This window comes from Elephantulus edwardii, unplaced genomic scaffold, assembly GCF_000299155.1.
Source record: "Elephantulus edwardii isolate Elephantulus edwardi_28Jun2011 unplaced genomic scaffold, EleEdw1.0 scaffold00109, whole genome shotgun sequence".
Lineage (NCBI taxonomy): Eukaryota > Metazoa > Chordata > Mammalia > Macroscelidea > Macroscelididae > Elephantulus > Elephantulus edwardii.
The window spans coordinates 2,583,899-2,603,797 of NW_006399859.1; the positions used below are offsets into that span (position 1 = coordinate 2,583,899).

Sequence of the window (19,899 nt, forward strand, 5' to 3'; positions counted from 1 at the left end):
CTACGATAAAAATAATGCCCTAAAATATAATACTTTTAGACTATTCTCTCCCCCATAGACTTCACCTTTTTAAGGGTCTTCTTCTCTTTCACTTTGCCTTCCATCTTTCCAAGCATGTTAGGGGTATGGATTCTAATAAAACTATGAGAGAACGCCTACTTGGAGGCATGGTTTACTTTTCTGGTTAATTATTCTGAAACTAAGCATTCTTACTACTTGACAATTTCAAGAATGGTTTCAGAAAGAATCTCATTATGGTCTACATATGCCAAAGAGAACAATGATAATTAGTTCTCAAGAGTTACCTTCTAACCGGTCTGGTGGTCGGGTCCATAGGCTGTTGTGCTGCTAACCAGAAAGACTACACCTCTGTGGCAATTTGAATCCACCAGTGACTCAGAGGAAGAAAGATGGGCAATCTCTTCCCACATGATTTACAATCTACAAAACCCAATGGAGAGTAGTTACAAGTCCATGTCAATTCAATGGCACTGAAATGCAGAGGAAGAGGGGGAGAGAGAGCACTTCTGATTGTTGAAATATGGTGTGTGATGACACAGACAACTGGATATTCTTTTTCCAGGTCTTTGATTCTTAAAGTTGTATAAAGGCTTTAAGTACCACAGTAGAACTTCACATTTTAGATTTCCATTTTATGATACAGTGTCCAAGATCAGCAGAATCAGGGGCACAGTGGCAAAGATGAAAGCAAAATAGTAGCATCCATGGCATCCTGAAACTACTCTTAAGGTTAGAGAACAAATGTGCATTCACTCTTTCAGTTCACACTTCCTGTCACACCTACCACTGTATCCCTCCAACTTAGTTTTCTTCTGTTTCAATGACTCACAATCAGGTCTATCATGCTAAAGGAGAACTGTGGAGTATTTTTGATTTGGAGATTTACATAGGTAGTATCAGAGATATTGCTGAAGAGCAAAGGGGCCCAAAAAACCAAACAAACCAAAGCAAAACAAATGCAAAAAAACCCCTTATCAACTAGAAGTCCTACCAGTAATTACAAAGAATAAGGCATAAACCAATGAGTCAGACGCAGCAGAATAAAACAAGCTCCACTGAAGCTAATATTGAGCTAGAATCTGGCTTCAAGGCTATGAAAACTGAAGCAAGATATTAGAGCTATTAGTGTGTGTGTGTGTGTGTGCGCGCGCGCGCACGCACACACGTGCATGGGCACTATTATTAAGTACAAAATACAGATTGATTACACAACCTTGGAAAAATCGAGAAATCTCTCAATTCCTTCATTTCTTGGTCTGCAAAATGTTACCATCATAGATAGCTCTGAATTCAATAAACAAGAGACGTCATATACATTCAACTTCACACAAAGAGAGAGTTCTGTTGGTGGAGTCCATAAGGAGATGTGCTGCTGACTCGAAGGACATGCTCCTCAGTGGTTCAAACCTACTGGAAACTCTGAGGAAGAAGCATAAGCAATTTTGTCCTGTGATTTACAGCCTCAAAACAGCAGGAGGATCAAATACAAGTTAGCTCTGACTCAATGGCAATGAATTGAGTTTTCCAAAAAGGAAAAGAAAAATGCTATGATATGAAGGTAAGATTTTATTACTAAGTAATAAACAAATTAGACTCTAGTAGAGGCAATAGAACCAAAAAAGTTTGCCAATCATTTCAGCATATTCACAGGACATTAGAGTGAAGTGTATAGGCATGATATAAAAGCTGAAAGAATATTTTTAAAAGACAGACAAAAATTATGAGATAGAATGCTGAAGTAACAAATTGGAGAATTTAAGATATCATATAGAGACAATAAGAGTCAAAGGTAAAAATATAGAACGTCAAGTTGGTAAAATCAGATTAAATAATTATATATTATGTAAAGTATGATGAATTGACGCCTTTGAGCTGTGGTGCTGGAGAAGAGTATTGAATGTACCATGGACTGCCAAAAAAACAAACAGATTCATCCTAGAGAGGGTTAAACCGGGCTACTCCTTGGAGGCAAGGATTCTGGGGCTTTGTCTGACATACTTTGGACATGTTGTAAGGAGAGACAGGTCCTTGGAGAGGGACATCATGCTCGGGAGGGTAGAGGGACAGTGCAGGAAGGGAAGACCCTCTATGAGGTGGGTTGATTCAGTGACTGGGGTAATTGGGATGGGTGTGTCAGAGGCAATGCGATTGGCACAGGATAGAGCAAGGTTTAGGGCTACTGTACATAGGGTCACTGTGAGTCGCAAATGACTCGATGGTACATAACAACAACAACAACATGATGAGTTCATAACAGCTAACACAGAGGATCATCAGATATTGTTTGGAGAACTAATTTCATCTATAGAGCTAATTCTCATAACTCATTGAATCCTCTAGGCTTTACTATGCAGTAAGACTACACTTCTATTGATTTTAAAGATGAGACATCTGAAGTACAGATATTCATCTAATTGTCCAAGGTCATAAAGCTACTAAGGATTTTCAGGTACGATGTGCACCCAGGTGTCCTGGCTCTGGAGTTTATGCTCCAAATATCTAGATCATATTTCTTCTACAAGAAAAAAAAAGGTATTTTAATGAAGACTGAGGGCATCAGAAATATTGATTCAAATTTAAACTAATATATCTAATTACTTTAAGATTGAAGTTTTCATTGCTGGCAGAGATGATTTGCTTTTTCCTACTCTGCAAGAGCATAAAACTAAGAACCATAAAGACACGTACAGTGTCAATCTTCAGTGAGCAAATCTCAAAAGCGCACAGAAGTTGACTCTTAATTCACTCAATTATCAAATTCTTACAAATGCAGTGCTTGCTATGATATGCTGACATAATTTTCGATTGTTGTTGTATGTGTCAAGTTGTTTGCAACTCATAGAGACCCTGTGTACAAGAGCCCTAGACCCTGCTCTATCCTGTGCCAACCTCACAGTCTCTGACATACCTACTTCTATTAACACAATCACTGAATCAATCCATCTCATCGAGGGTCTTCCTCTCTTGAGTCATCCCTCCACTCTCCCAAACATGATGTGCCTTTCCAAGGAATGGTCCCTCCTTGCAACATGCCCAAAGTATGTTAGATGGAGCTTCAGAATCCTTGCCTCCAAAGAGCAGCCCAGTTTCACCCACTCCAGAACAAACCTATTTGTTCTGCTAGCAGTCCACGGTATATGGAATACTCTTCTCCAGCACCAGAGCTTAAAGGCATCAATTCTCTTTATATCATCCCTAGTCACTGTCCAGCTCTCCGAAGCACAGCACACCATTGCAAAGACTATGGCCCAGATCGGGTGCACCTTAGTCTCCAGCCGGATGTCATTGCTCTTCAGAACTCTGGAGAGGTCCCTGACAGCTGACTTCCCCAGTGTAATTCGTCTTTTGATTTCCTGGCTGCTTGTACCAAGAGTGTTGTTGACTGTGGAGCCAAACAAATCAAAACTGTTAACTATCTCAATCTCTTCACCATCCATAATGATGCTGCCAATTGGCCCAGTGGAGAGAATCTTTGTTTGCTCGATGTTGAGCTTCAATCAAAGACTACATATTCTATTTATGTGAGAAAGAAAATGAAATATAGATACAGTAAGACTGAACGAATCAGCAAGAGCTGGTGCAATGTTGTAAAAAGCTATAATAAGAGTATAGGTGATGTGGCAACAGCCACACCTAACATCCAGTAACTCCACAGGGCAGTACATGTTAACAACATTCACAGCACAAATCCAATTTCTATGACGTCAGACATGTTCCATGATTTTCCCCCAATCTGCTTTTACCAATTCCAACACCATTGTCAAACCCAGAGTTCTTGCTGCTCTACTAGTGAGTTGACTAATCCATTGCAATGGCCACACAGAGCTCATAGGCTACACTCTAGGATTATGGGGTTTATTAACTGAAGTTAATAGATTACTTTTCTGGTTGGAAATGGCATATGATTTTTCAGTCAGGATGGCATTTCAAGTGTGCTCTCGGGCTTTTTTACTTCCATCCTTGTGACTTTACATCAGGGTCAGACAGCTCTCTCAGTCCTGCCAATGATGGCATCGTCCTTCACATACATCCTGCCTTCAGCTCACTTGAAAGAAGGTTTTCAGCTCTGGCTCTGACTCCATGGAGAGGCAGCTCTGTTTCTCCTCAGTCAGCTCTTTCTAGTTGATCTCTTCCTCTGATGCTGCTGCTGCTGGAGCTCTTGATTTCTGGATTTTCTGTCTCATTCAGGAATATCAAACCCCAAAGGATGACTGCTGTATTCTCTGCTGCTTTCTTTTTCTCTCATAGTGAGAATCGATATTTTAGTCCTCTGGCTGCTGAACGTGCTCAATTTAAGCCTAGTAGAACGGTAAGACTACCAAAGCACTCACTAGTAGTCTGCATACCCTATTTGCATGTTGGCATCTAAAGGATAATATTCACATCATTAGCATTAACTGTGGTGTTTGACAAGAGTGCTGAATATCCCATGCACTGCCAAAAGAACAAATGGATATGTATTGGAAAAGGTTTGGCCAGAGTGCTCCTTGGAGACAAAGATGATGACGCTTCATCTCACGTATCTCACAGAGCTAGGAGAGTTATTCCTTAGAGATATCATGTGTGGGAAGATGGAGGGACGGAAGGGCAGAAGACCCTCAATGAGGTGAGTGACACCGTGACTGCAGCAATGGGCTTGAGTGTGTCAGAGATGGTGAGGATGGCAAAGAATAGCACAGGGTTCAGAACAACTGCTTACAAGGTCACTGAGTCAACAACACCCTAATCATCTAGTCAAAGTCTATGGACTAGAAAAGGTATTTTGAACAACAAACCCACTACCCCCACACACAAATAGTTGCGTGTGTGTATTTGTGTGTGCACATGTGCATGCTTAATAACGCCTTGCCCCAATGATTTTACCCAGCTCTCAGCATTTTCCTAAATAATTCTGATGCCCCTATGGGTGACCTCCATCATTTCTTCCCTTTGTTTTGACATTTCAGTATTCTGGTGCAAAGGATTACTAATTTCAATATGGATTGTATCTCAACATCAGGAAAACATTTCTTCCCTCCGTACTGGCTCTCAATATGAAGAATACTAACCTAATCTTATCTATTATTTACCGAAGGATTTATTTGACTGGGTGCAACTCTAATCTGTTTCCTCTTTACAACGCCAAGATCTTTGTCCTTAACTAAAAGTATGCTGAAATCAATATACTCATCTACCTTTCTCTCTCCCCTCTCTTGCTACCATGTCCATCCAATCAAATTATTTGACAAATTAGTATATTATGGTGTATCTTCATTCCTTCATCATCCACTCATGGTAAAATATATAGTAACTCTGCCTCAACAATGTCATCCTGCTCTGCTGGGCGAGGTCACAATGCCCACCTAAATACTAAACCACGAAACAACACTTCACAATCTGTCACTAGCCTTCTCACTTACATAGCATTGTTCCCTGTGTTTGCCTCTTTCAATTCTTAATTCTTTAATGCAAGGAAAACACTTCCTGGTATTTCTAAGTCTTATCTATATGTCTCAGTTTTCTTGGCTAGATACTCCTTTTCTTATCTAAATTACTTAACTTGTGATTTTTTTTTAAAGTTCTACATCATATTATATATACAAAAAAGTTTACTTATTTCCATTTACTTAAATTCCACTCTTGTTCTCCTGACTCACCAACACATTTCCCATGTCCATTGTTCCTGAACTCCCAACACACTCCCTTAAACCACCCTTCATTCTCATTGTCTCTATTCAGTTTCCTTGGCTTGATCTATCTAGATTGAATAACTGGTCCAGATCACACTCATCATCAAACTCCTTTTCCCAGTGTACATCTTCCTTGCTTATTGGCTTCATCATCCACTCAGAATCTGAAAGTTATTCTGTGCTCATTTTTCACATACACACTCTGCCATCCATACTGTTGTTGATTGCCATCGAGTGTGACTCATAGCGACTCTATGAACAAAAGACCTAGTGCCTTTTCATAGCTATCCATACTATTCATAGACATCCATGCCATCTCCAGGAATGTCAACCTCTAGTACAGACTTCTTAAATCTACTCTCTCTTTTCTCACCTTCTTAGTTCACATCACTATCTCTAGAGATAATATAATACCTTTTCATGTAAATTGTCTGATTCACTTATGAGATACCCCTAGACCAGCATGCTTACAATCTAGTCCTTCAAGCTATAAATCACAGAACTTTAGCTTTTTTATAATGTGTCCTATATCATTTCTCATCTTCTCCTCTCATTAGTTCACTCTTCTACATTTTACTAATAGAACAACATGTTTTCCTAAATTATTTTTTTCAGGTGGATTATCATGGAGCAGTTGGTAGATTCAGAGGACTTTTCAGTTAGCAGGCTGGCACTTAACACATGGCACCACCAGAGTCCTTAGCAGACACTATTGATTAATAAATATCTGTTGGAATGACTAATTCAATTTCACAGGCCAGTCTTGTTTTGAGAGATGAACATCAACATAGTTTTTTCCCCCTGCCATAGGCAAATCCCGTGCAAATAATCTTTTAACAACCCAGATTCAATCAGTATACTTCATGCTGAGAAAATATTAAGATACTAAGATACATGCATTTGGTCTGAATCATTCAAAATTTTACCATATATGGAAATAGGGTCTTGAAAAGAATCTATTCCTCACCCAGGATAGAGAACAGCTCATTACATGACCTTCATGAAAGACCAACAGATTATCTAAGACACTATCCGCTCAATCAAACTTTCAGTACAAGCCACCAAATTAGATGGCTTATTTTAAAGATAATCTAATACTAGTCTTAACAGCCTTTTTCATCTTGCCCACTAAAGGAAAGACAGAAAGGTCAAAGTGTTTGATCACATACAAACTGCCTGGACAATGGTCCTCAATCTTAGCAAAAAAGACTTAATAGACTAATAGCTGCCTCCGAGAGGTAACAGTGGGATTTTTAGGGGACAAAAAGCCTTTCTCAGTATCCAGAGAGAAATAATTTAGTGTTGTAGAAATAATTTAGTGTTGTAGAAAATGTACAGATGTTAAAGGACTTATAGTGGCATGGTAGATATTTGGCAGCTATCCAAGAGGTCAACAGTTCCATCTACCCACACCTCCATGACAGAAAGACGTGGCAGTCTGCTTCCATAAAGATTAGGAAGCAGTTCTACCTTGTCTTATAACTTGAAATTACTACAAGAATAAATTACACAGAAATTAGTTTTTAAGTCAGACAGTTCTGAATATCAGTCCAAGATCTACTTACTAGTGGTATGTGACAGTTGTTGTTCTTAAGTGCTTTTGAGTTGCTTCTAACTCATAGGGACTCTATGAGCAAAATACTGGACCAGTCCTGTGCCATCCTCACATCCACGGCTGTCTGAACTCACTGTTATAACCACTGTATCATCCTATTTCATTGATAGTCTTCCTATTTTTTTTTTGCCGACTCCTACAAGCATGATTTGCTTCTTCATGGATTGTACTCTCCTCATCATGTGCCCAAAGTCTCACAATTCTTGCTTCTAAGGAGCATTCTAGCTACATGCACTCCTTTAGGACATATTTGCCTATGCTTCTGGAGTTTCATAGCATATCCCATATTCTTTAATACCTCCATCTAAAGCCATCAATTCTTTAATCTTTCTTATTCATTGTTGAGTTTTCACATGTATTGAAGGTAATTTTTAAAAATTGTGGTTTGGGTCAAATATACTTTAGTCTGCAAAGTGACATCTTTGGTTTTACCTTGTTATTCATTTATTGCAAAATGTGTTGACTTGTATCAGGTCTTTACTGTTTACCCCATAGTCTTCACTGTTTTGGATATCTAGCTCTATAGTGATGGTATCTACAGGAATTGTATTTGTAGTTTGCTTTTGGTAATATTTCCATTTCTCAGTGTTTAAAGAGGGCTTTTGCTACAGATTTGCCCAGTGCAATATGCCATTTTTCTTAACTCCTGCTTCCATGAGCATTGATTGTGAATCCAAACAAAATTAAATCTTTGACAAAATTCATGCTTCCTCCATTTATTATGATGCTACTTACGGGTTCAGTTGTGAGAATTTTTGCTTTCTTTTGTTAGAGTATAATCTTCAGCAACTGATTTTATTCACTGAGCATAAATTTCCTTCATTAGTATAATGTTGTTACCATTTATTTCATTGCCTCATAATTGTGTTTATAGCCATGATAAATAAGGCGATAAAATCTTTCTAAGTGTCCAGCAGAGTATCAAGCACACTTGGTACTAAATGAATGCTGTCTCCTATACTGCTGGGGGTTTTGATCTCTATTTGTATCTCCCTAAATCTCTACTGACCATAACCTGTGTGAGAGTTTACAGCAAGCCTTTCATTGTGTATTCCCAATGAATAATCGAGTGTGTGATACATTGGAGGTGTGTAATATCTATTTATGTAATGAAATGAGTAAATAAACTTTCTTAAAAATCTGTTCAACATATTAAGAAAAATATGTGTTACTCTTTAATTAATAAAAGTATTGGAACACAAGATAGCTGCCTTACACACACACACACACACACACACTATCTCTCTCTCTCTCTCAAAGAAAAAAACAAACAAAATCCACACTAAGAAAACCCCAACCCAAATACCTTAATCTTTCTCTCCTCCTTTCTCTCTCATGCAGACATATACACCTACACAAACCACACACACATACACACACACACACACACACGCCCCAATTACTCAATGCCAGAGCTACAACTAAGTTCCTAATTTTTCAAACTCTGTCGGCTTCAGATGGGCTTAATGAATGGTCCATCTGGTTAGATAAAAAAAAATGTCTATTTAACACACTAGCAATTTTATGGTTTCAAAAATACCTGGTAAAAACACAATTCCATTTTAAATTTTTAGACTGCAATCCAAGAAGGTTAAAGGGAGTGCAAAACAGCCTTGTCATCTATAAGCCATCTGTGTCAATAGGAAGGAGGCATCTCATGAATTTTAGAGGGTCATTTAGAAACAATCATATGATTGTCAGATTCAGAATGTCCCATGCCAGTCCATCTCATTTTGCTAATTCCCAACATGTCAATAATTTACACATTCCATTCTTCTTTACAGTGTCCAGTTTTCCTACGTTCATACTTCTCACAATCCACATGTTGTTGTTGTTGTTTAATGCCGTCGAGTCGTAGACGACTCATAGCGACCCTATGAATGAACAGCCTGATCACTGTTCGTACATAGAGTTTCCACATACCAATTGTTAATTTCTTCTTGCAACTGTTTTTCCTCCTTTGTGTTTCCAAACTTGAGGACTCATCTTCAGTTGCTGTATCTGTTGATCTTTCCTAACTGTGCTCTCCTGTACACAGGATTTTCAAAGACCAGTTATATTTGAGAAGTGGATGGCCAATCCTTCTTCCTAGTCTGTCTTAATGTAGATATTCACTGTTAAAAGAAAAAAATCTGACAGACAAGCATTTTACCTACCAGATGAAAGATACTTCCCTTACAGAAATAACCAATACATTCACTTCCTACCCACCCCAAAAACATGTGACTTGTCTCTGTGTTTTCCATTTGTACATTGACAGAGAACTACCATAAATACAGGCTGGGTATAGAAGAGGTTGTGGCACAAGAGACATTATTGCCAATGTCAGATGGATCTTGGCAGAAAGCAGAGAGTACTAGAAAGAATGTCTGTGTTTCATTGACTATGCAAAGGCATTTGACTATGTGGATCACAACAAATTGTGGCTAACCTTGAGGAAAATGGGAATCTCAGAATACTAGATTGTGTTTATACAAAACCTATACTTGGACCAAGAAACAGTCCTCAGAACAGAGCAAGGAAACACTGCAGGGTTCAAAATCAGGAAAGGAGTTTGTCTGGGATGCATCCTGTCCCCATACATTTTCAATCTTTATGCAGAACAGATCATTTGGGAGGCAGGGCTTTATGGGGAGTGTGGCATCAAGATTGGAGGAAGACTCATTAACCTATGATATGCAGATGATACAGCCTTGCTTGCTGAAACTGAAGAAAATCTGAAGAACTTGCTGCAGAAGGTCAAGGACTATAGTCTTCAATATGGATTGAAGCTCAACATCAAGAAGACAAAGATTCTCCTCCCTGGGCCAATTGATAGCATCATATTAGATGGAGAAGAGATTGAGGTTGTTAGCAATTACAGCTTGCTCAGAAACACAATCAATACTCTTGACACCAGCAGTCAGAAAATAAAAAGATGAAACACATTGTCATGGACCTCTCCAGAGTGCTGAAAAGCAACACTGTCAGTCTAGATACAAAGGTGCACCTAATCCAGGACATGATCTTCTCAATTAATTCTTATACTTCAGAGCGTTGGACAATGGCTAAGGATGACAGAAGAAAAATAAATGCCTTCAAGTTGTGATGCTGGAGAAGAGTCTTGAACATACCATGGACAACCAAGAAAACAAATTGGTCTGTCTTGAAGAGGTTGAAACCAAGTTTCTCTTTGGAGGCTAGGATTTTGAAGCTCCTCCTCACTTTGGGCATGTGGCCAGGAGAGATCGGTCCTTGAAAAAGGACATAATGCTTGGAAGGGTGAACGGACAGCACAGGAGAGAGAGACCCTGAGATGAATTGATACAGTAACTAGGGCAATGAGGGTTGGTATGTCAGAATTGATGAGATTTGCTCAGGCCAGGGAAGGGTTCAGAGCTGCTGTACCTAGCTAGGGTCACTATGCATCACAGGCGACTCAACCAATAACATTCTATGACAAGTTTGGAAACAGAAGTGGCATCCACTTCCTATACAACATGCCTCCAGAAACAATAAACTGATAAATATCGATAATTATAGAGGCCTTTTTTCCATAGGGTTGCTATGAGTCGTGCTCAACTTGAGGGCAATCAACGCCAACAACAACAATTTACAAAGGTCATTCTAAGGTGCTAGTCTCAAGTAAATACAAGAAATTATATGAATGAACATTACAGGAAAGATATCTGGACCGGGATCAGAAAGCCCTTTCTGTAAGGAAGTCTGCAGATATGCAAAAGACTGGGAAGCTAAGCTAAAATCACTAAACTGACTCAAGATACAATTAGGTAAAGCCCAACGGGAATAGCTTTTAAAAAGAACACAAAGATAGGAAGTATCTCATGCTTCAAATATTCCATTCTTGTGTTCATTCTTAGAAAAGAAAAAAAGGAAAACCTGACAATTTATTTGCATATTTTCACTTAATTAAAAAAGGGACTCATTTGGGGAAAGTCTAATTTTAAGGATCATATTTGCAATTATAAATTGCTCAAACAAAATTTTAGTTTGAGACTTTGTAAGATGCAAATGCTAATATTTTTATATCCATATGTCTGTAGTATTATTATGATTCATCAAGGTCACTATTATGATAAGCCAAATGTTGTCCTTGACTTCCCTGTAAACCTAAATATCCCGAGAAACTTCCTGGCAAGAAAACAAATGCACACATCATTTTTCAGAAACATTCCAAATGATGGCTCTCAGCCAAAATCGCAGTCATCTTTGCTGTTTCAACATTTAGCACACGCTTGGTTTTGAGCAATGAAGTTGGAGTTTTAATCAATGTCAAGCAAAAACATACCACCTGTCAAATGGCTACACTGGGAGAAGCTGGCAGAGATGAGGAGTGGCAAGGGGAGAATTGGGAGCAAGAAACAGATTAAAAGTATAAATTCTCTCAATCACACTGCTACCATTGCTGGACAGCAAATGCTGTGTGCAAACAAAAAGTCATCAACCCTGCCTCACTCCCACTGCTGGCAAGTGTACACACCCATGACAAGGTCTACAGCAGGACATTTGGGATTGATTTTAGACTAAACACACTGATATTCCAAGCACATTAAATCAAGCACTTCACCTTCAGGGAGAACAAGTGCCCACACCAACTTCCCTGGTGTGTGACAGTCAAGAGCACAGAAAGGCCGCCTCTCTCTATTTCTTTGGGACAAAGAAGTCAGACAGGCCTAAAGAGTGGAGGAAGATGTTTCAATAAAATGAGATCTACTGGCATAACTCAACTTTCATGTACAACGCTAACTTTGAATATGGAGATATGTAGAAATCAATTCATCCTATTTTTGCCAAACAAGGTCTGTCAGCAATAGTTCCTCCCTAGGGCAGAAACTAGGGTTCAATAAGGTTAAACAAATTGATTGACTGCATCTTCATCCTATACCTTTTATTGATAGTTTGCTCTACTCTCAGTACTGTGCTAAGGCCAGTCATGTACGTTTATCCATTTGATTCATAAAAAAAGCATGTGAGGCTTAGAGGAAACCCAAGCCTAACCCACTGTCTAATTCTGGTGTATAGTGGCCCTATAGGCCAAGGTAGAATAGCCCCACAGGGTTTGCAAGTCTGAAATCCTTACAGAAGCAGACTGTCATCTCTTCCTACCATGGAAACAACTGGGGGGTGGGGTGGTTTAAATGGCTGACCTTTCAATTAGCTGCAAAGTACTTTACTGCTGTACCACCAAGATTTCATTTTATCATATAATTTATTGAGAGTTTGCTTTGTGCTAGATACAGTGCTAACATCTAAAGAGGGTAAAACCAGGCTGCTCCTTGGAGGCAAGGATTCTAAAGCTTCATCTGCCAAATTTTATGCATGTTGCAATGAGGGGCTAGTCCTTAGAGAGGAACACCATGCTTGGGAGGGTGGAAGGAAAGCCCAAGAGAGCCCTTGATGAGATGGTTTGATTTAGTGACTGGAGTAACGGGGGTAGGTGTGTCAGAGACAATAAGGTTGACACAGCATAGGACAGGATTTAGAGCAGTTATAAATAGGGTCTCTATAAGTCGCAAGCAACTTGACAGCACATAACAACAACACAGGTTTTCATCTGCTTGTGCTTTAAATCTTTGAATCAAAATAAGGGCATGAGGCAGAGCTACCACTGATATTCTAATTTGCATATGTACAAATTAAAGTTCATATGTGTTAAGTAATTTGTCTACTATCATTCCACAAGACAAATGACTAAAGTTATCTGCAAGACACTCTTCAAATTTGCACACCATATTATCACACACACACCTCATAAACAGACTCCTCACACACACATACATATCCCTTTAACATCACACACACACACACTATATACATTCATATATACACACACCACAAAGATGTACCAACTGCACCCTGCACACACACAAACACATTCAAACCACACCCACTCCATATCCATAAGCCACACATAAACAGACAAGTAAGCATACTAAGCCATCTCCTCCCACCACTTACAAAGCTGGTATAAGAGAAAAAGCATCTCATGCATCCTATTTGCAACCATCCCCTTCGTAACAAGACCACCTGTCATAAGGGGGTTCAATAAATATTTGAATAAATGAATAGATAAATGAAGGATGGGGTTGATCTTTCAGCTTCCAGAAAATCTCAACACACACACACACACGTGGGAATAAAGAGAGTCTGATTTTGAGCTGTGGCTGTAAAATTCCTCAGCAGCCAGACCAGGCCACCAGCAGAGCAGAGTCGAACTCAGGACCACAGAATGGCAAAGCTCTTTGTGGTTACATCACAGGATATCTCTTCCTCAGTAGAATCAAGGTCACAGAGTAAAACTGGGACAAAAATCTCTGGAATTTCTCTAGGGCTCTCTTCTTGATGCTGTGGCTGGTGTTAGAAAAAGAAGCAGAAAACTTCAGCAAAATAAAAAACAGATAAGCCAAGTAACAAGGAATATTTATTCTGCTATATGCAGGACTTCTTTTCTAGGACCACAGTGTAACCCCTAGCGAGAGTAATAGTAAATTTCACTACTACAAGCCAGTTGACATTGAGTTGGTTCTAACTCTCAGTGAACCCATGTGCTATGGAGCAGAACTCTGCTCCAGAGGGTTTATGAAGGTGGAGATCTTGGGGAAGGAGCCTGTCAAGCACCTTCTCCCCCATCCCCCCAGCACCCTTAAATGAATGAAAGCTTTTAGTCTTTCAATTAGTAGCCAAGTCCATAACCATTTGTACTACGTTGCCAATGAGTTCCATTTCACATTCACATTTTAAAAGGGAACACTTTGTAGTCAAACTCAGAAACTCACAGAGCTTCTGTTTTGGCAATTTCTCTACAGAAAGAAAATCCCTTAAGCAAAATTCACCCTGATCCCCAATTCCATTTAGTGGCTCCCTCCAGATGGAGCTGTGAGAATGCTGCGCACGGGAATGTCCCTTTAATTAACTTTCAGTGGGTGAGGTGTACACTTAACAACCCCCAGGGAAACACTGGGCCCACATTGTTCATCAGCAATTTAAGGACCAGAGAGCGGGGAGGCTCAAAAAGCCCTCTGAATTGAAGTGCACCAGGAACAGAGTGAGGTAGACTCCAACAGTCAGACAGCCAGAACCAGGTCTTCTCTTCCCATGAATCCATCAAGACAAAATGCTCCTCCTCTCAATCATACTGTTTTCTCTGCCTGAAATAACCAGCATGTGCTCCTGTGTGCTGTCATAGTCCCCCTCTCCCAAACTCCAACTCACTGTTCTTGAGTCAGAGCTCATTGAGTTTCTTAAGCTGAACAGTGTAAAGGAGATTGCTCACCCTTCTCTGATGGAGTCACTGGTGGATTCAATATTCCGGGGGGCCCTGGCCTGTAGGTGGGCCATGCAACCTGCTATCGACTAGACTTTCAGGGATCTCTTCTCTCAGTCCATCTAATAAAACCCTACTACAGCAGAGCGGCATGAAGCTTTGCAGGCTGCTTTATTAACATGCGCCACCACAGTCAACTATTCAATACTCTTGGCTCTGCTATGGGTTTTATTTAGCATTTGATCAAGGCTAAGCTGGAATATTTTTCCTGAATGGCTTGTGTTTCTGTGCCTTTGCAACAAGATTTCAAGTTCCTTGAAGACAGTGTCAAGGTCTTTCTGTATTTTTTCATTCCTACACACTGTTCCTGCTCTTGTTCAATGATACCCATAATGTTAACACAGCTGACTTGCTCTGAGAAAGCCCATTAGGGCTAAATCAATGTTAGCAGAGGCCTTAGCTTGGAGACCACCAGGGTTTAGCTTATAGGGCTTAACTCTGCTAGGACCACTGAGGATGCTAAATTAATCCCAAAGAACCTTCCTTTCTAAGGGATTGAAGAAAAAGAAAGATATTTTACATGAGGGCATTTACAGCCTAATACTAATACACTTACAATATCTGAGGGTTCTGACTCAGGAGTTCAGAGGCCACACTTGCACCTTAAGAAGTAGAGGTGAAATCATCATGAATCTCCCTATAGGTCAGAATTACCTATTTTCCATGAGCTGCTCCAAGAAAACCGATTTGGGGATGCTGCTGTGTATAACACCTCCCACAGAGAGATTCTGAGAGCTCCTCAGCTTAGCAAAGGCTCAGAGAAACTCTTCAGCAAATAAATCTGTTTCACTTTGTTCAACTCTGCATTTCCCACATTCATTTAAGTATCAGAACCGCCCCGCCCCCCAAAGATAGTTATTAAAGCTTTATGAAACTAAAGTTTCTATAAATAAAAATACTTCTAAGTAAATTCCTTCACCACATTTTCAGAATTCAAACACAGTCACATATCTCTGTGAAAGAAGAACGAAATGATACTTTTTGAGATGGTGGGAATAAAGATGGTGGGAAACATAATTTCAAATTCCCTCTTTAATGTTTCTTTATTGTCTGGTCTGGGTACCAGTCAGTTGTCATTTGCTCTTGTTGTTGTTATGTGTCGTCGAGTCACTTGAGATTCATAGCAACCCTGTGTACAACAGCCCTAAACCCTGCTCTATCCTGTGCCAATCTCACTGCCTCTGACACACCCATCCCGATTACCCCAGTCACTGAATCAATCCACCTCATAGAGGGCTTTCCCCTCCTGTGCTGTCCCTCCACCCTACTAAGCATGATGTCCCTCTCCAAGGACTGGTCCCTCCTTACAACATGTCCAAAGTATGTCAGACGAAGCCTCAGGATCCTTGCCTCCAAGGAGCAGCCCGGTTTAACCCTCTCTAGGATGAATCTGTTTGTTTTGTTAGCAGTCCATGGCACATTCAATACTTTTCTCCAGCACCACAGCTCAAAGGCATCAATTTTCCTACTATCCTCCCTAGTTACTGTCCAACTCTCTGATGCATAACAAGTGATTGCAAAGACCATGGCCTGTATCCGATGCACCTTAGTCTCCAGAGAAACACCATTGCTCTTCAGTACTTTACAGAGGTCCCTAACAACAGACTTTCCCATCGCAATACGTTTTTTAATTTCCTGGCTGCTGGTGCCAAGAGTGTTGGTTGTGGAGCCAAGCAAACAAAAGCTGTGTACAATTTCAATCCTTCACCATCCATTCTGATGCTGCCAATTGGTCCAGTGGTGAGAATCTTTGTCTTCTTGATAATGAGCCTCAATCCATATTGAAAGGTGCAGTCCTTGACCCTCTGCAGCAAGCCGTTTCAGGATCTCCTCAGTTTCAGCAAGCAGAGTTGTGTCATCTACATAACATAGATTGCTGATAGATCTTCCACCAATCCTGACACAACATTTCTCCTCATAGAGCCCCGCCTCTTGGATAATCTGTTCAGCATATAGGTTGAAAAGGTATGGAGACAGGACACATCCCTGTCGTACATCCTTCCGAATTTTGAACCATGCAGTGTTCCCTTGCTCTGTTCTGACGACTGCCTCTTGGTCCGAGGATAGGTTTCACATTAGCATGATCAAGTGCCCTAGGATTCCAATTATTCTCAGAGTCAGCCACAGTTTGTTATGGTCCACACAGTGAAACGCCTTTGCATAATCAATGAAACACAGATAGACATTCCTCTGCTATTTCCTGCTTTCAGCCAAGATCCATCTAACATTAGCTAATACCATGACCCCTTCTAAACCCAGCCTGGTCTTCCAGCAGTTCTTTGCTGATGAGTTGTTCCAGTTGTTTTTGGATAAACTTCAGTAGAATCTTGCTTACATGTGAAATCAATGATATTGTTCTATAGTTTCTGCACTCTGTTGGGTCACCTTTCTTTGGAATGGTAACAAATATAGATCATTTCCAGTCAGTTGACCAAGTGTTGGTTCTCTAGATTTCTTGGTACAACATGATGAGCACGTCCAGGGCAGCATCTGTTAGCTGAAATATGTCAATTGGTATACCACCTATTCCTGGGGCCTTATGTTTTACTATTTCCCTCAAAGCAGCTTGAATCTGTGCTGCAATCCCAAAGGCAAGTGGTTTGAGGCCATCAGCTGGTGCTCCACAGGAGAAAGATGGGCAATCTCCTCCCATGCGATTAACTGCCTCTGAAAACCCACTGAAGGCTCTATGGTACACAACAGCAATACATACACACACACACACACACACACACACACATATATATATATATTTATTTATATATTTCTAATATTTATATTTATAATTTACTCTACAGCCACCCAACTAATTCCCACTCCTGTCCTCATCTTTCTGGACGCTTCTCCACAGCTGCCCCTAAATAGAGAAAGGTGCTTGTCACTATCCCTCCTTCTTTCACCAGCTGGTACAATAAAATATTATCTCCTGGGATGTCCAAGTGAGGCTATACAACCTCTGAGACACGATCTTTGAGAGCACATCCTGTCACAATCAACCTAAGATCTGAATCAGACTTAAAGCTGGAAGCAATAGTATTCAATAACTGATCATGTGATGCACATATGATTGAAGCAGGCTTCTCAGAGTCTGTACTTTTCATCTGCTTTCCAGCTGGGGAAGAGTCTCGGGTGGCACAAAACGTTAACATGTTCACCTGCTAACTAAAAGGGTAGAGATTCACCCAGGACTACCTTGAAAGAAATGCTTGACGATCTATTAAAAAAAAAAATCACTGAAAAGTCTATGGAGGACAGACCCGCTCTGATGGACATGGGATTTGCAAGAAGAAAAAGAGAGGAGGAAGGGAGATGATGAAAATGGGGAAGGATGTTGGAGGGGGGAGAGAGAGAAAGAAAGCAGGCGAAGAAAGGGAGAGGGGAAGAGAGAGAAAAATATTTCTTCCAACTTTCTTTCTGGTTTTGTGCCATTTCTTCCTGTAGTAAGTTCATGCCACCATAACAACAGTTCCTGTGGACATCCTCAGCCACAATTCCAGATCTCACTGGCCTCTACCAACATTATTTCCCTCCACATTCCTTCAGATGGAAGGGTGGCATGGGCAGGGCTAAAGGAGTAAGTAATTGCAAGTGAGGTATGTGTTCTTTGAGTTCTGCCATGCTCCTGTAATCAGCTCAACACCATTGTTGTGTTGTCACTGTTGTCCTTTGACACGAAGCCACCTGACTCCTGGCAATCCTACCATACATGAAGTAGACGTGTCCTTCACGGCATTTTCAAGGCTGTGGGGAGCCTTACGTGTGAGGTGTCTCTGCGTGGGTGACAGAACCACCTTCGGGTCAGCAGTCTGTAGCTAATCATTTCTATCACTCAGACTCTGACTCATCATTATCTCTTCATTTTAATCATGTCAATTGATTGATTTAAGTGGGTCAGATCATAATTGATATATAAGAGAACGAAAGTGGCATTTATTAGTGCCTTCTGTGTGCTACACAGAGCATGAGAAAATTTTATTTATATCATTTAATTCTTTGATGAGAAATATCCCTGTCTTCATTTTACTGGTGAATAAAGTAAGATTGAGATGCACGAGGCAGCTTGCTAAAGCTTGCACTGAGCTCAGCAGCATCAGGGACAGACTTCATCCAAGGGCACTCTGTAAGTCAACACATACTTTGTGGGCATTCAATTTTTTTCTAGTTCCTGAGCACAACCCTGGAGACAAAGTGGATGGTAGAGAAATATAGAAGCAAGGCCTCTGATATTGTAAAATAAGAAATCCCTTCATCCTTGAAATTAAGTGTTGGGACACAAGAAGTAACAGATATGGGGTCTGGGGCACATTAGCTCATAACTCTGCTTCTGGTCAGGTTCCCAAAGAATATATTCAGAAATCGAGGTTCACCATCAAAGTTAATAAGGAGCCCCTAAAGCCATGATTTTCCTGAACTACACAGTCTGGATGTTTCCTACAAAAAATATATATGTAAAAACATGGCTAACTACATCTATCTGCTGAAAGGGTATCTGATCTAATTGGATAATTAATTGATAACAGCAACCCAATCAGTCAATGTACAGCTAAGTCCTAAACATTAAATATGATATTTACCTTCTGTCTTTGACCCTGAATTTGTCTTAAGTATTGTCAATCCTGATTGCTGTTACCAAGTGTATTGATTGTGGATCTAAGTAAGGTGAAGTTGTTGACAGTGTCAATCTGTTCTCCATCTATCATATGTTGTCTGTTGTTCCACTGGTAGGGATTTTTATTTCCTAGGTAATAACAGTCAGGGGATCAGGAGATGTACTGCACTGGGAGAGTCTGCAGTTGGGACTCTTTAAATTATTGAGGAGCAATGGTGTTGGTTTGAGGACTAAGGTGTACCTGATTCAGACCATGGTCTTTCTGCTCATCTGCTATGCATCTATAAGAGCTTGACAATGAGTAAGGATGACAGAAGAAAACTTGATGCCTTTAAACAGTGTTGGAAAAGAGTATGGAATATTCCCTTGGGCTCAAAAGAACAAATAGATATGTCTTGGAGAAGGTGCAGCCAGCGTGCTCCTTGGACGCAAAGATGATGAAGCTTTGTCTCACATACTTTAGCCATGTTGCTGATAGAGGTTATTCATTGGAGAGGGATGTTATGCTTGAAAAGATGGAGGAACAGTGAAAGGAGAAGAAGACCCTCAACCAGGTGAATTGACACAGTGACTTCAGCAATGATCTTGAGTATGTCAGATATTGTGATGATAGGATAGGATAGGATAGGATAGGATAGGATAGGATAGGATAGGATGGGAT

General features: G+C 40.2%; 1 protein-coding gene across 2 annotated transcripts in view; it reads right to left on the minus strand.

Annotated features, from left to right (window-relative positions):
* NELL1 (NEL-like 1 (chicken)) overlaps nt 1–19,899 on the minus strand; it is a 1,108,018-nt gene that overhangs the window by 473,418 nt on the left and 614,701 nt on the right. The gene's annotated exons all lie outside the window — the stretch shown is intronic.